Source organism: Lissotriton helveticus, chromosome 1_1, assembly GCF_964261635.1.
Source record: "Lissotriton helveticus chromosome 1_1, aLisHel1.1, whole genome shotgun sequence".
NCBI lineage: Eukaryota > Metazoa > Chordata > Amphibia > Caudata > Salamandridae > Lissotriton > Lissotriton helveticus.
This window is the reverse complement of record NC_136057.1, coordinates 1,800,184,449-1,800,201,988: the sequence shown is the minus strand read 5'-3', so window position 1 is coordinate 1,800,201,988 and position 17,540 is coordinate 1,800,184,449. Positions and strand designations below refer to the sequence as shown.

General features: G+C 43.1%; 1 long non-coding RNA gene across 1 annotated transcript in view; it reads right to left on the bottom strand.

The window, feature by feature from the left end:
* Nucleotides 1-3,096: 3,096 nt before the first annotated feature.
* LOC144753022 (uncharacterized) overlaps nucleotides 3,097-17,540 on the bottom strand; it is a 53,407-nt gene continuing 38,963 nt past the window's right edge. The window contains exon 3 of the long non-coding RNA XR_013594173.1: nucleotides 3,097-4,259. This is a non-coding gene — a long non-coding RNA (uncharacterized LOC144753022). The remainder of the gene's footprint in view (nucleotides 4,260-17,540) is intronic.

Sequence of the window (17,540 nt, the reverse complement as noted above, 5' to 3'; positions counted from 1 at the left end):
TAGCTATTGTGTAACTGCGAGTATTTATTTTTAGACAGTGCAACCATGTTTTGGTACTCTGACAGTTCTAGCAAGTGAGTCAAAAATTTGAATCGGGTGTGTAGTGGATAAAACAAAACCCACTCACTCCAGCTGTACCACAAAGCAATATCTATATTCTGCTGCAGAGGTTGCTGTTCCAGCAACTTTCAGAGGCGTTACTTAGACCACTCATCGTTGCTATAGCATCGCGTGCACTTAGCGTAGATTTAGAACCAGTCCGCCATTACCCCTTTTTCTGTGTTCTGCATCTCACATTTACAAAACAAGCCATACTCGACGGTTAAAACCACCATATTCATTTAATTCACCTTGATTTTTAGAAGTGGTTAGTGGTTTATTTGGATGAATTTAGTGTGGTTGTATTCCCTGTGTTCTGTGCTAATTCAACAAACTATCCATTTGCAAGTAAATCACCTGTTGGAATATTTTCCTTTGAGGGGTGAGCACAGTTGCTGCTGTTTTCACTATCACACTGTAAGCAATCCTCACTAAGGCAGGTGGTCGGATAGGCCTTCTGCAATCCGATGGTGTGTTGAACGAACTATCTGCAAGCCTCAACATATCTCCGCAAGCCTCAACATATCTCTGCACCTGCATGCACAGTTGAGGTGGTTGTTAGAATGTCGGCCTTGCATGGCCTCTTCAAATGACTGGGATGGCAAGTAACTTAATTTCCATTGATCGTGACTCTTTGAGCCTGTGGTAGTTAGTTCTGAAGGGTTGGGACCTTTGAGAGTCAGCTGTGCGCGTCCAGTGTCACACCTTGTCTGTATACATATGGGTTTCATGTTCTTGGAAGGTATCCGATAACTCCATGGATAAACCGGGCGCCTGAAATGCAATGTTGTGTATCATTTTAGTAGCGTGTCTGTTATCTTAGTCAATTTTAGTTTCACTGGTGTTGCTAATAACATTAGTTGCAATTTATAACATGTATTACTGCCTCGCCTGCTCTGAAACGTGAGTTGTGCTGAGGAGGATTTGGTTATAAATCTGCATAGTGGCCTTTTGTTAACTGTGATTATTGAATGGAAATAACATGCATACAAAACAACATCACTTGATGCCACCACAGCATCACTCAGCACCACCATAGCATCACTCAACACTACCACAGCATCACTCAGCGCCACAACAGCATCAGTCAGCACCACCACAGCATCACACAGCACCACCACAGCATCACTCAGCACCACCACAGCATCACTTAACACCAACACAGCATCATTCAGGGTAACCACAGCAACACTTAACACCACCACAGCATTACCCAGTGCTACCACAGCATCACTTAACACTACCACAGCATCACTCACGGCCATCACAGCATCACTCAGCACCACCATAGCATCACTCAACACGACCACAGCATCACTCAGTGCCACAACAGCACCAGTCAGCACCACCACAGCATCACACAGCACCACCACAACATCACTCAGCACCACCACAGCATCACTTAACACCACCACAGCATCATTCAGGGTAACCACAGCATCACTTAACACCACCACAGCATTGCTCAGTGTCACGACAGCATCACTTAACACCACCACAGCATCACTCAGCGCCACCACAGCATCACTTACCACCACATCAGCATCACTCAGGGCCATCACAACATCACTCAGCACCACCACAGCATCACTCAGCGCACCACAGCATCACTCATCACCACCACAGCATTACTCAGCACCACCACAGCATCACTCAGGGACACACCAATATTACTCAGCGCCACCACAGCATCAATCAGCACCACCACAGCGTCACCCAACACCACCACAGCATCACTCAGGTCCACCACAGCATTACTCAGCACCACCACAGCATCACTCAGCACCACCACAGCATCACTTAAGACCACCACATATCACTCAGGGACACCACAGCATCACTCAGCACCAACACAGCATCACTTAACACCACCACAGCATCATTCAGGGTAACCACAGCATCACTTAACACCACCACAGCCCAACTCAGCGCCACACAGCATCACTTGGCGCCACCACAGCATCACTCAGCACCACCACAGCATCACTCAGGGCCATCACAGCATCACTCAGCACCACTACAGCATCACTCTGCGCCACCACAGCATCACTCAGCACCACCACAGCATCACTCAGGGACACACCAATATTACTCAGTGCCACCACAGCATCAATCAGCACCACCACAGCGTCACCCAACACCACCACAGCATCACTCAGGTCCACCACAGCATTACTCAGCATCACAACAGCATCACTCAGCACCACCACAGCATCACTTAACACCACCGCAGCATCACTCAGCGAGACCACAGCATCACTCAGCATCACCACAGCATCACTTAACACCGCCACAGCATCACTCAGCACCACCATAGCATCACTTAACACCACCACAGCATCACCCAGCACCGCCACAGCATCACTCAGCACTACCACAGCATCACTCAGCACCACAACAGCATCATTCAGCACCACCACAGCAGCACTCAGCCCCACCATAGCATCACTCAGGGCCACCACAACATCACTCAGCACCACCACAGCATCACTCAGCGCCACCACAGCATCACTCAGCATCACCACAGCATCACTTAGCACCACCACAGCATCACTCAGCGCCACCACAGCATCACTCAGCGCTACCACAGCATCACTCAGCACCACCACAGTATCACTCAGCAGCACCACAGCATCACTCAGCACCACATCAGTATCACTCCGCATCGCCTTTGCACTAGTACACCACCACATCATCATCACTCAGCAAGACCTGAGTATCATTCAGCATCACCTCAGCATCATCTCCGCACCAGTCACTACCACCCTCACCATCTCAGCATCACTCAGCACCACCTCAGCCTGCTCTCGGAATCTGGCATCTGTTGATATTTCCCTAGCGTCTGGCCGTTGCTAGTGTTATAATACAGGTACTAGTTCCCAACGTTCACCATCCGATTGTTTATGCCCCCCCCCCCCAAAAAACTTTAACAAACGACCATTGGAATAGGCAGACACAAGTTGCCAGTATTGCAAGAACAAAAGAAAACTGAGTACATTGTTTATTGTAAATACTTTTTTTAATATGGTCGTTCAGTTGTACATAATTCCTTCTGGGTCATATATAAGGTAACAAAAATGCTTCTGACACTTTTTTATTATAACTTTTCATCTTGCTGTAAGCAACCACACTTCTCTACAGCACAGATTGAAGACATTGGCAAAGTCAATTGCTCTGGCTAAACACTTATAAGGCCCCGATGGAGAGACCTATTGGCTATGCCAATGCTTGTTTAAATAGTTTGGGAATTTACTGTTTCACATTGCCTTTAAGTTAAGCGTGCCTACTTTGGTACAGAGCAATCGACAGCTAAGTACAGGTTTATTTAGTGACTTTTGTGGTTCACACTGGCAATGATTGTGATTATTATTAGTGGTGGGTTCTCACCTACCTCAATTAAAACTCCACTTTCTCAATCTCTTGAAGGGGAACAAATGAAGTATTTATAGGGCTACCAGGAAAACCTAACAATTATTTGTTTGCACAGTTGCCTCTGCATCTGCTCTGTGACATTTTGTTTGTTATGCTCATTGGGGAGGCCTATGCCCTGCTCAAAATCAAATAACCTGGATTACAGTGAAGAGAGTTTTACACTGAGAAAACTTTATTTCAACATATGTATTTAGTTAAGAGATGTAAACATAGGAAAACAAATACTTGTTATGCTAAAGGAGTTAACGCTGAGTGAAATCAGCATCTCTTTGTTGCAAGAGGGGGTCCTCTGCAAACCAAGACTGAATAAAGATATCTTCAGGTGCTGCCAGATTACACCCTCACTTTTAGAGGTTAGGATGACCACCACCCACAAACCCTAAGCATGATGCAACCACCAGTAGAGCGCGCTGTTTCCCACAAAAGGCAGTAACCTAAAGAGAGTCACCCCCTACATAGACTAGGAGCCTCTTCCAGTTCCCATCCTTGTCATTAAACAGACAGCACACATAATTGGGGGTCTCCCAGCAGTGGTCTTTGATAAAGTGGAGGCTTTTTAAACTTTATTCTTTTACAAGGGAAGATTGAAGTCTTCAGGTGGCATTCTGTTGGTGAAGGATTGCTGTCACTTTAGTTGCAGAGGTCACTTGTGCAGCAGACAGTGGATGATTCGAATGCCTTCATTTTTATACAGTTCATGGGTGTGATGCAGCCACGAATCATCGTAACTAGAAGAAGATAAAGATTTGATGCCATCAGTAACACAAACATAACAAATATGATTAAAGTCAGATGTAAGTGATTCTAAACCATTCCCCAGGTACCAGTCAGATGCTATTGTCTTTGAACCACTCTCCAGCAGCTAATCAGGTTTTACACTCTCGGAACCACTCTCCACAAGCCAATGATATACCAGAGGCCATTGACCTCTAGTCACCAAGCAGCCAAATCAGATCGAAGAGTCTCTGAGCCACTCATAGGCAACCAGTTATTTGTCACTGTTTCTGATTAGCGCTAGAAGATAGATACCAGAGTTTTGGAACAATTTTCCAGCAACCAATTTTCAGCTCTGAAGCACTCTAGCGGGGAATCAAATCCCAGAAAACAAATCACTTTGCTTTGGCCCATCAGTTTTGCGAACTCATGTAAGCGTCTTCAAAAGCCAATAAAAACCAAGGGGCATATTATCAAGCCTGTGCGCTAAAATTATCGCCGCTTTATCGGCCGAAAACGGCCGATAAAGCGGCGATAATGGGCTTGATAATATGTTCTATGGAATTCCAATCGAAGTCCATGTTAGATGTGAAGACATCTAACATGGGCTTCGATTGGATTTCCATAGAGCATATTATCAAGCCCATTATAGCCGCTTTATCGGCCGTTTTCGGACGATAAAGCGGCGATAATTTTAGCGCACAGGCTTGATAATATGCCCCCAAGAGCCTCTAAATCACTCATTGGCAACTAATCATGGCCTGAAAAACGGAACCACTCTTCAGTATCCGGAGATCTCCATTATTTAATTTCTCATCAGCAACAACTGAGAAACCGAAGAATCAGAAGCACTTGCAATATCGAGTTAGAGACCAGGAAGTCAGTAACAGGTTCTTTATTTGGCCAATAAAAGCTATAAAAGCACACAAATGAAACAGTTATACCAAAAACACTTATAAATAAAATAGCTTAAAAAGTGACCATGCATACATAGAAGGTCCAATTAGCCCGAATACATTAGTCTATTACTGTTTATACAGACAAGTAAAAATAGAAATCATTATTAAAAAATAGTACAGAATGCATCTCCAAATATAACATTCAACAGATAAAGTGCAAAAGTCACAAAGCATTGGCACAGTAAGCAAACTACACATTCAAGCCTTACCATACACCATAGTAAAATAAGCACATGTATTTCCCAGAGAACACTGGTTGGGTTCAGTTTACTAAACCATGAGCATCTTCTTCCTAAGTCTTAAGGCTCCTGTAAAGAAACTTGCCACCACAAAAAAGACCATAGGGGAGGAAAGCATTTGTAAATATATTAATGCAGGCCTTACTTGGACAAATTGGCCAGATCTAAGGAGGAGGACAACACATTTTTTATGCAGGGGGGCATAATATTTGCAAAATAAGGTAAAATGCAGAGTGTCTTGATCAGAGAAATTGTCACATGGACATGGATTTAGAGTACCAGGTTTCGTGGAGCCTTTGGGAAAGGCTAATACTCAGTGTATTAGGTTCAATCTGAATCTGGTTAGCAGAAAGCGATGGTGCACGTTATTAACCAGTGGCAAGCAACGCTTCACCTGTGGACTCGAACTCAGTGTGATATGATTTCTCACCGTAGGCTTAGCAAGTTCCCTACCCTCCCTTTATCCCTGCCTCCTGGCCAAAAACAGATGTTTAATGTTCCTTAATATCAACTGGGTGTAAAGGTCTGGGGTTAGTATACAAGTCAGGGCAGCCTGGCCACCTCATCTGCTCCAAAATTTCCCTTAACCAGTGGATACGCAAAGCCCCCTCTTGTGCAGTGCAGTCCGATACTACAAGTTGGTTTAAAGCGGGGACTGGGCAAGACCTGGTATACTCACCCTCTTTTTGCGTTTATTGAGCTGGGCATTCAATATGCAGTTGCAGCGAGGGGATTTTAAGGATAGAATTTGTGTTGCGGGTGGCTAACTCCAATTGTAATTATTTGTTCTTAAATGAAGGTGCTTTTGCATTGCACTCTGCTAATGTTTGCCAATTCATATTCAAATACGACAATATTTCTCAGCAGTTTGGGTGTGTGATGGGCAGCCCCTACTCCCCATGGTATTACAGCAATAACAATGTTTAAAGCGCCAGAAGAGCTGATGTTTCATCATTTTGGACTGTCCCGGTTACAGTTCTGTTGTTGAAACTGCCTGCAATATGCATTTAAATTGTCTCAATTAGTCAGTTATTTCCTTTCTCTAATTTCAATCTGAACTGACAGAGGCTTTGTCACTGGGGCTAAGTCTGTATTATGACTGAGCCATAGAGAGCAGGAGCATATCAGTTCACCATAGTAGTTTTATCGCGTGATTGGTCCCCTTAGATTGGTTCTCAACTCCTAGAATGGTTCTCAAAGCTACAAGCTAGTTAATTAAGATATTTCCTATTTCTGTAAATGTGTATACTAGTTGACAATACTAAGGGCCATATGTATCATCAAACTATTTTGCATTTCCTAAATAGCGAATTTTAAGGAATCGCTATTTAGGAAATGCAAAATGGTATGTATGAAACAAATCGCTTTTTATTTGCGATTCCTTAAGCTTCCTTATTTGCAAATTCGCATTTTGCGAATTCGCAATTAAGGAATAATTTCCAATGCATTCCTATGGGCCAGGAGGCCCATAGGAATGAATGCAAAATGATACTCAAATTGCGAATTCGCAATTTGCTAATCGCAATTTGAGAATTATTGCAAGGGTGCAGGGGTTTCTCAAAGACACCCTGCTGCACCCCTGAAAAGAACATGTGTGTGCATATGGCGCACATACATGCCCTATGGGCATGTGTGTGCATCACATGCCACCTTTAAAAATGCAAAATTGTGTATTTTTAGAAGAATTCGCAAGTTACCATCAACTACAAGTTGGTGGTAATTTGCGAATCCTTAACCAAAATTCGCAAGCCAAAAATGCTACATACATAGCATTTAAGGAATCGCAAAATTGCGATTCCCTAAATGCTATGGAAAAATAAGGAATCGCACAAGTTTGCATTTCCTTATTTTGGGAATGTTTCATACATCCCAAAACATGCAAAAAGGCCGTTTGCGAATCACAAAAGGCTTGATACATATGGCCCCATGTAACGTTCAGATTCTCAAATTGTGCTTTAAAGCGGCAGGTACTGCCAGGTACAGACTATTTGCTGTTCTTTAATTTGAAAGGGAGAGCGCCAGCCCTTCTCAGCAGGTGTGCAATAAGTTTAAAGGAAGAGTACCTCCACTTCTCAGCAGCAAAGACAAACTTAGGCATGCAAACTAACGTGGTTCCCAGGGCCGGACTGGCTGTAGTGGGCATTTCCCCAGGAGGCTGGAAGAGTGGGGGGCGATTTTTCAGTGGTTGGGGCTGGCTTTGTTACTGTCGCTGGTTTTGCAGCAGTGCTGCAATATTGGCCCCCCAGTAACAAAAGCAGCAGTGCACACTTGCGCACCCCCTGGGGGCTGTTCCAACAAAATTGCCTGTGCTGCTTTAGGGGTTCTGGGTCCGGCCCTGATGGTGCTGTAATGTGACACACTATTTCACGCCTCATCACACATGGCCACTTATTGTAGAGCTGCTCTCACACAGTGTGTTTGAAGTCCTTGCACAGAAAGTTTTCCAGCACAGATGTTGATGCTCTGCACAGCGTTTTCCAATTTATCGCCCACCCTGGACTTTGGCAGTTGTTGCAGATAAGTTTATTCTTGCTGTGGGAGAGGTTAGGCTTGGCTTATTAGGCAGTCCATAGCCCCACTGTCAATGGTCCCACCCCCTCTTCAAGACCCAGCCAATGCTCCCTGTATGACCACATGGTGTAAATTCTTATAAGTTTGGCAGTTCTAGAAACTCTATTGTAGTGTGGGGTGACCAGACACCCTGGTTTTCTCTGGACAGTATTGGTTTTCAGAGGACTGTGCCAGTGTCCCAATACAATTATTAATTTTAAATACATGTCCCGGTTTTTGTGACGAAGGTCAGGTCAGCTAGCTTACTAATGATAATTGAAAGGTACGCTATCCTTTCACAGGTTGACTATGAAATCTGAATTAATTAGAGTGATTTGTCTGTTTCTGCCAGGCAGCACAGCCCGCTCCTAGCAGAGAGATAGAGTGAAGAGTGGGGGGCTCAGTATGGAAATCATAGCTAATGTTATGTATACATAGTCTTGTAAAGGTATGCATGTGTATATGTATATATAGGTAGTTATAGTTAGGACCTAGTTTCCATAGGAAATCCGCAACATTCTATTGGGAATAACTTTGGCGCCGGTGGACGAATTTTCGCAAATTTTTCAAATTAGATGGCCCGCTCCGCTCCGCTCCTTCCCTGAAAGTTTGGGGGGGATTCGATAAGCGGGGGCCGAGATAAAAGGGGGGTCCCAAAACGTGTTTTCCCCATGTTAATTTCCATAGGGCGGTTGGACTCACTTTTAGCCCGAACGGCTGAATGGATTCCCACGAAACTTGGCAAAATTGTAGGGACTGGTAGCCCGTTGTGCCTTTTCTATGTCTCAAGATATGTGCTCCCGAGGATTTTGAGTAATTTAGGTTCAAAAAAATATATATATCTATAAGCGCGCCCCGGTACACGCACCGGGGAGCGCACCGGGCGCGCTACGCGAGTTCGCGCGCGGAAAGCTGATTGGCTCTCGGGTGTCTGTCAACATTCCAAACAGTCCGGAGCGGCCGCCATCTTGTGTCTCGGTAGGATCAAGACACAAGAGGTGGCAAAAACAAAGGGGGAAATGACCATAAGGGGGCGGGGTAGACCCCCCTGTCCCCCTAGGTTTGATGTGGGGGCCATAAAAGTGCCCCGCGGGGCAAAAAAAAAAAACGATTTTCGCGGGGGGAGCGCCCGGTACGCGCACTGGGGAGCGTACCGGGGAGCGTACCCTGGAGTAAAAAGAATGACAGAGGTTTTAAAAAATGTAGGTTTTTTTATAAATTGGAGGTAGTTCTAAAAAGAACTGGTTTTTTTATTCTTTTTGTTGTTTTATATTTGTTTTATTGTTTTTCTGAACTTTTTTTACTTTTTTGGGCTTTTCTGAACACTTTTATATATATTTTTTTTATGGGGAGAAACAAAAAACAGGGAATTGTAAAGGGCCCAACTGGAGCAAAAAAAAATCAGGAAAAAATTAAGGGTGCTTTGGGCACTTGTGGTTATCCCAAGCACGGGTGATAAGTGTAATGCTTTGTTCACCATAGCATATTGTCGCTCCACAAAAAATGCAAACGATTTTAAAATTTGAGAATTTTGATTGAATGCTTGGGATCATCTCCCTTGCCTCTGGACCCGATGGGGTGGGTTGATTACTTTGGGAGGTGCTGGCAGAAGATTGTGCAGGGTTTCTGGCCAGTTCCCTGACCTCTGCCCTAGCATAGTTATTAGGGTGCCGGCGTTGCATGTGCCTAATCATGGTGTTGTTGCCAAAAGAGTATTTTTTGTTAGGGTTCCCCCTTGAAAGTTCAGTGCCACAGATTAGGCAAGTAACCCTTGGCGCATTTACTTATTTCTTATCCTTTGGGATGGAAAAAAACTCCCAAACAATGTGCTGCTTTGGCCTATATGGTGTATTATCTTCTGGAAGGAAGATGCTCCTCCCCTCCTCCTCCTCCTCCTCCTCCTCCTCTTCTTCAGCTCCACCACTGTGGTGTTGTGGAGGTCCTCTTGGTGTTGGTGGTGGTGGTGGTGGTTGAAATGCTCCTGCTGCTGCTACTACTACTGAAGCCATTTTAAAGTAGAAATTGGAAATAGCTCTCCAAACAGGTCTTCCTCAGTCAAAGGACAAAGTGAGAAGAAGGAAAAAAGGTGGGGGCTTTCATCCTTTGGAAAACAAAACTGTCCTGAACCAATGAAAAGTGTTATTTTCAGATCACATGACTCAGGCCTTCATCATTTGGAAACTAAAACTGTTCTGAACCAATAAAAAGTGTTAATTTCAGGTCACATGACCCGACGCGCTTACGCTACACGCCCCGGGGCGCGCCCGGCTGCGCGCCCAGGTGCGCGTCCCGGGGCGCTTACGTAGCGCGTTCGTATGCGCGTGGGTGCTTCCGGGCGCGCTTACGCTGTGCGTATCACGCGGACGCGGCTACGCGATACGTCACGATGTCGTTTTCGTTCACGGCAATAGCGCTAACGGGACGCTCCCCGGCACGCGCACCGGGGCGCACCGCAAAATTGCGCGTACCGGGGAGCGCCCCGGTACGCGCCCCAGGGCAAAAAAATAAAAAAAGAAGAATATACATATAAAAAATACTATTACATATATATACAATGTATGATTCATTAAAAAAATATTAGATTTGATAACAATAGAAATTTGCTATTAAAAAAAACCTATGAAATTCACTGAAAAAACCATAGGTTTCACACCAGTTATAGTTAGGAATTAGCATTTAAAAAACCTATTAAATTCACTGAAAAAACCATAGGTTTCACACCAGTTATAGTTAGCTGGAAATTGTACTCGCATAAAACCAATGAAATTCCCACGTTATAGTTAGTTGGACTCACTATAACTTGCGCGTGCAATGCACTGCTGATGACGTCACATATTACATCACTCATGACATGGTCAGTGACATCACTCATGACATCACTGATGACACCATCCTTGTGACAGAGTGACAGACCTCCTTTCACTGTAATGTAACCCTTGAAACACATATTCAAAAATAGAAACTAAAATTTTCAAAAAAATGGAGATACCCATACCAGTTACAACAACCAATTCAATAATTCCACCATCTACATACACATCCACTCATTCACCAACAGTTCTATATACTCACTCATACATATACTCACTCATCATATGTAGTGATAAACCTATACATCCTCTTACACACCGACAGTCATCCAAAAGATACTCTGACACATACTCACACATGCAAATAAACTATTAAACATCCATGTATTTGCATATACAGCTATACACACACTACCACTTTACTTCTAAAGAAACTTACACATACTTACTCTCTTAAACAATCACTTATAGAAACACATACTAATTTAAAGAGGAACTCTTACAATCTTTTACTCTCACATATACATCAATATGCACATATACTAGATTAAAACATATGTAGTTACTGATAAAGACACTAGTGAAACAGTCATTCACTCACTAACACACACATATACACACTCATCCACCCATGCAGTCCTGCACATATGCTGTCTTCAAAACACATACAAAGAGAGAGTCAGTCATTCATGCATCTATGTGCTAGGTAATACCCCCACCAAACCATACAAACACTCATACTGATACTAAGAAAAACATCTAATAACCCATATACATACACATGTAGCTACTCTCCAACCCATGCAGCCACTTATACACAAAGTGAAACACTAATACATATATTTAAATCTTTAAACATTACTCACTAATATATGTATTCACTAAGATACACTTAATAAGCCAGTTAACCAATTAATTTTTTTTTTAAAACATCCATTTAGACACTTATTTAAACATTTATTATTCCATCAATTTTTACATATACATATATAACACATATTTATTTTTCAGAAAGACACACATTCACTGGATGGTGTCATCAGTGATGTCATGAGTGATGTCACTGACCATGTCATAAGTGATGTAATATGTGACATCATCAGCAGTGCATTGCACGCGCAAGTTATAGTGAGTCCAACTAACTATAACGTGGGAATTTCATTGGTTTTATGCAAGTAAAATTTCCAGCTAACTATAACTGTTTTTTTCAGTGAATATATATATAAATATATACATATATATATATATATATATATATATGTTGTCGGTCAGCAGTGAGTAGTTATAGTTCGGACCATGGTTACATAGATAAAGCATTTTTTGATTTGCCTATATTTTTGATGTCGTTGACGAATCTTCACAAAATTTTCCAAAACAGTGTCATAGTGAGTCATGTTATACATGGAAAGTTTCAGGGAGATCCGTGAAGTGAGGGCTGAGAAAAAGAGGGGTTCAGAAAACGTGCGCTGCACATGTTTATTTATGTAGTCTTTACATATGCTTGGAGCCCGAACCTCTGGAGAGAATGGCACTGAATTTAGCAGTAAGGTAGGTTTTGGCTCACTAATCACACTTTCAGTTATTTGGTGTAATTCTGTTTAGTAGATGTTGAGAAACTTAAAGAAATCCCAATGTATATCTACGATCACTGCTAATTCCTGACAAATTGGCGATTCATCATGAATGCGTGCGTCAACAGGAATGCCATATTTAGCTGTCCGTAACCTGAGCAGAGAGCTGCGGCCATCACATTACCTCATTGGAACAGTCATCTGGACTTAAACCAAATGTCAGAAATTGGCATAAGGAGTTAAGTTGATGTGCCCAGACCATATGAGAGGAACATAGGGGTGTTTGAAAAACTCCTTATAGTTCAAATATGTCAAAGAACAGGATCTTTTTTCCACTCGCTATATTCGTATATTTACCATGACCATCAGCGTGGCCCCCTCATGTAACACTGACAAATTCACCAGTATACATCATGAACACTTTGTGAATATCACAGAAAAAAAAATACAAATATGTTTATGCACCCACCCTCAATCTCACTTAGACACTCACACAACCTCTTAAATACCCACTCTGAGACTGATGGCCCCACTCACAGATTTACTCAGACACTCATGAACCCACTTACAGATCCACTGAGACACACACTTACAGATCAACTCCGACACTTATACACCCCCTCACAGATCCACTCAGAGACTCATTCATCCACTCGCAGAACCAGTCAGAAACTCAGACACCCGCTCACAGACCCACTTAGAAAGTGATGCACCAACTCAGACACTCATGCAGTCACTCACAGACCCATATAAACACTCACAGACATATTGATATTCTGAAGCACTCACTCACAGACCCACTCAGTCACTTATGCACCCACTCACACATCTATTTAGACATTCATGCATCCACTCACAGACATACTTCAATGCTTGAACACTCACAGACCCACTCATAATCACATGCACTCCCTCACAGACCCATACACTCACTCATAGACCATTGTTATTCTGATGCACTAACACACAGACCCACACAAACACTCATTCAGCCACTCATATACCCATTCATACACTCATGTACTCCCTTACAAACTGACTCAGACGCTCACACACCCACTGACAGACCCATTTAAAGACTTATAAACCCACTCTAGACCCTCTCAGACACTTACACTCTGACTCTAAGACCCACTCAGAGGCTTATGCACCTACTCACAGACCCACTCACTGACCTACTGAGACAATGGTGTACTCAGTCAGAGACCCACTCAGACACAGAAGCACCCATTTACAGAGCCACTCAAACACTCATGCAGCCACTCAAAGACCTAGTCAGATACTCATGCATCCGGTCACAGACCTAGTCAGAGATTCACACACTCACAAATCCACTCAGACACTGACACACCCGCTCATGGACCCAGTCACACACTCACACATTCAATCCCACTCATGTTCTCATGCACTCACTCACAAACCCATACAGACACTCATACAGTCACTCAGATACCCATTCAGACACTCATGCATCAACTCACAGACCCACTCAGATACTCACACATTCATTCAGAAGCCTGGCCAGAGAATAATTCATCCAGTCAGACTCAGACACCCACTCAGAGACCCATTCACTCACACACTCACTCATAGACCCACTCATGTTCCCATGCACTCACTCACAGACCCATACAGACACTCACACACTCATTCCCAAATTTCATGTTTTACCCACAAGGCACTGTTGGGCAAAGGCCCCTAACAGCTAATTTCAAAGCTCACACTTTATTGTCCAGCAAAGTGTCTCAGATCAAGCAACAAAGCTTTGCTCTTTGCCCTGCATAGCAGAAAAACCCAAATGGGAGTTCGGTCTTTTTCCTACTTAGGCCCACTGTATTGGACACATTACCCTATCGCATGCACACATGCTCTGATCATCTGAAATTCGGGAATCATGCAGTCACACACAGATTCAGTCAGAGACTCATCAACCCACTCCCAGGCCCACTCTGACATTCATGCACCTACTCATAGTGCACTGACTCATGCATCAACTCACAGATCCACTCAGAGACTCAAGTACCTATTCACTGACACACTTAAAGGCACGCGCACTAACAGACCCAGTCATAGACTCAAGCATCTACTCACAGTCCTACACAGAGACGCATGCACCCACTCACAGATCCACTTAGAGACTCATGCAACCACTCACAAACCCACTCATGCACTCACTAGCACACCTACTCAGAGACTCACGACCAGTCAAAGACCCACTCACAGACCCACTTAGACAGTTATGCACCCAATCACAGACCTACTCAGACACTTTTTCACCCACTTACAGTCCCACTTGCAAACTCATGTACTTACTCAGAGACCCACTCACAAGCTCACACACTCCCTCAGACACTCATGCACCTACTCATAGACCCACTCAGACACTCACAGACCCAATCAAAGACCCAAATGTTACAGGGACGTTATAGTTAGAAAATAGAATTTCAAACAACTTAGAAACTCACTGAAAAAAGCAAAGGTTCTATGGACGTTATAGTTAGGAAGTGAAATTAAAAAAACATTAAAAATTCACAGAAAAAACAAAGTTTACAAGGATGTTGTTATAGTTAGGCTTATATTTCACTTGTACGAAACCATAGAAATTCAGCAGTTAAAGTGACCTGTGCTAACTATAACTTGCGCCCCTGCAAAGCACTGCTTATGACCTCACATATTACATCACTCGTGCCATGCTAAGTGCCATCACTGATGACATCGCTGATGGCTTCACCCTTAGAACCACTCACACACCCACTAACACCACCATACAACCACTTATACAACCTCTCTCATATCTAGACAACTACTCACATACCCATTCACAGACCCATACAACCACTGGCACACCCACTCACTCATCCCTAGAGCCACTCATACACAAACTAACTCATTCATACAGGAATTCAAACAACCAGTCACTCGCCCATACATATACACATACATCCAATCACTTAGTCATACACATACTAACACATTTACTCAGTCACCTGAACATTCACTGAGATAACTGCATACTTTTCCATTCAACCTCTCTCACACTCACTTACTGAGCCATATAGCCTCTCACACACTCATTTACTCACCCATGCAACCACTTATACACCTAGTCCCATGCTCATACAGCCACTAATGTACCATCACACTCATCCATACAGACAGTGATGCACCTACTCACTCACTCACACAAACAGCTATAAACCCTTTCACACATGCATACAACCACTCACACACCCACTCATTGATTCTTACACTGATTCACATAGGCTTTCACTCTCCTATACAGGCACTCACACCGAGTCCCTTACCTATACACAAATGCAAACAACTACTCAGGCACCTATATAGCCACTCACACACCCACTGTCTTACCCATACAGCCACTCACACAGGGACTAAGTCAGCCATACAGCTACTCACACACCCACTAAAACCTATGCAGCCCATCAGACAGCCACTGACTCACCTGCACAGCCAGTCACACACCTACTCACTCACCCATAGAGCTACTCACAAACCCACGAATACATACATACAGCCACTCACACTCACACTCATACACATATACAACCACTAAGACATCCACTCACACACCTACAGAGCAACTGAGAGAGCTTCTTACAGAAAGATTCACATAGTCTCAGAGCCACTCAGATGTCATTTATTACAAATAGTAGTACTGTATTTTGAGATGATATCAGTAGGGGTGGGCGGACATCTCCTTTCTGCCCACGGAATGTGCGGAGATTTGCCCCTTCCGCCTTTCGCAATGAAGGCGGAGAAATGAGGCAAACCTCCGCACACTCTGGGACATAACGGAAGTTGCCCGCCCGCAGTATTAAATTATATTAAAAAGGCTAAAATAACATTTAAATAAAACTTACCTTATCGCCTGCGCATCTGTGTTCATCGCGCCTTCTTCTGGGAACTGTGCATGCGGAGGAGCCTGCGCATGCGCATCCCTGGTGAGGAATGGACACAGATGCGCAGGCGATAAGGTAAGTTGTATTTAATTGTTATTTTAGGCTTTTTACCATAATTTAATACAGCGGGCTGGAGGCGGGCGGGTGGCGGGCGGGCGTCGCATAACGGAACTATGTGGAGAGGCACGGAGATTGGTTCAATCTCCGTGCCTCTCCGCGTAAGTCCCTTACACGACTTCCTCCCACCCCTAGTTATCAGTGATGTTACTGAGCATGTCATCAGTGATGTAATATGTTAAGTCATAAGCAGTGCATTGAGAGGGCGCAAGTTATAGTTAGCTCAAGTAACGATAACTACTGAATTTCTAAGGTTTTGTACGGGAGAAATTTAAGAATACTATAACGTCATTGTAACCTTTTTTTCAGTGACTTTTTTTCATTCTAATTCCTATCTATAATGTCCCTGTAACTTTTGTTTTTACGGTGACTTTTGAATTTTTTTATTCTAATTCCTAACTATACCATTCCAGTAACCTTTGTTTTTTTCATTATATATATATATTATATATATATATATATATGTATATATATATAATTATATATATATATATATATATATATATATATATATATATATATATATATATATATATATATATATATATATATAAACTAGCTTACCCGTCGCGCGTTGCTGCGATCTCAGAAGACAGGAAATTTAAGGAAACTTGTTATGATAACATTCAATTTACATTGTGTCATTTTTATTGAAACTTATTCATTTTAATATGGAAAACATTTTAAAGTGTTGTTTTAATTCTGTTTATTTATTCAAGTGCTTGTGGATATTGTCTGGGTTGTCTGTTGACTTTTCCTTTTTACCTTTACATATGCGTGCTTAAAAATATTGGCCCAGAGTTCTTCGATAAAGTGCACAAAGTTAGTTAGCCTCACACCAGGACTCCGTACTTCAACCGCGGAATCTTCAAAAGCTCCGATGACTCTTAGGGCAAATGGCTGCCGATGATGAAATTATGCTACGTTGCGTCGCATAAGTCGATCTGCGCATACAACCTTGATGACATCAGCGGCTCCCCTTTACAGGAAGACGACTGAGAGCTCAGCGTTGTCAAGGTGATGAGGTTGCCACGCTGTGAAATCATTGTAAGTGCACGAGACAGTCGTTTTTTTTTTCCTTTTCAAAAATTGCTTCAAGAGTTGAAAAATCACCGTGAAGGACCAAAAT